The sequence below is a fragment of the Haliotis cracherodii genome, unplaced genomic scaffold (genome assembly GCF_022045235.1).
Source record: "Haliotis cracherodii isolate W230 unplaced genomic scaffold, xgHalCrac1.p SCAF_8, whole genome shotgun sequence".
Taxonomy (NCBI): domain Eukaryota; kingdom Metazoa; phylum Mollusca; class Gastropoda; order Lepetellida; family Haliotidae; genus Haliotis; species Haliotis cracherodii.
Genome location: NW_027266341.1, coordinates 44,568,427 through 44,569,518, shown reverse-complemented (window position 1 = coordinate 44,569,518; position 1,092 = coordinate 44,568,427).

The following is a 1,092-nucleotide window of genomic DNA, read 5'->3' as shown; positions in this document are numbered from 1 at the left end:
CTATCGATCACCCTTAGTTATGTTTCAAATATATTTGTACCCAAACGAATATTTATTGGAGAAATTAAACATAATTTATATGAAAATGAAAGCGATCGTTGTATTTTCATAATTTGATATGTCAAAAAATGTGGATAATAACTATTGTGGTATGTTGATTAAATCTAAATGTGCAAATCCCTGTGAATGATAGGAAAAGTAGACTTTTATCTAATACTGAAACGGATGAACTCGGATCCAATTTAGGATACGAGCTGAAATTGTGAATCTGTTTAGTGGCCAATCTAGCTTTGGATCGGGCCTAAACAATCAACATGTGAGAGACAGGAACAAGTTGTCATGGAATGACACAAAGACTTGGGGCGGAAACTAACATTTGTCTTTTGTAAAAACTTAAGTTTTTTAGATCTGACTTAGCGGAGCCTGAGGCTGAGGTTGCTATTCATATAGCTGCCAAGTCCAAAACTTAGCTAAGCCTGCAAAGGAAAACTGCAAAAGTAATTTTCATAGTACTTTCCTTTGTGATCATGGAGACAGAGACAGACACATCATCATACATAATATATCTAACAGATAACGATTGAAACGACTAAAGAAAGGAAGATATAGTCGACTCCTCGTCTGTCTGTCCATCAGTAATCATAATGTTTCCTGACCACAAATCGACCTTTCTATATTTTTCAACTAAATTGGCATTTATAACAAACAGATCCTGAAGTGGTCCTTTTTTCAATTTACAGATATTGGGCATTTTTATGTTTCTTGATTTCCATGGAAACAATTTGTACTTAGCCTCATTTGGGGTTGGATTTTGTTTCTGGGGCTGAAGTGGTGCCTATTACTGTTCACAAAATTTTCAAAATTTAATTTTTCCCTTTTACCATGGAAGCAAGTTAACTGAGCTGAAATTGAGGTAGGTGTCGTTTCCGGAGCAGAACTAAAAACTATACTTTTTCATCCAAACTTGGTACAGGTATTAATCCCAGACTGAAGTGGTGCCTTTTACTATTTAGGAAGTTATTTTTTTATTTTTTTCACCCAAACTGTTTTTGTCAGATGGGATTGAACTTTTGTACTACTTGCGATATGCAC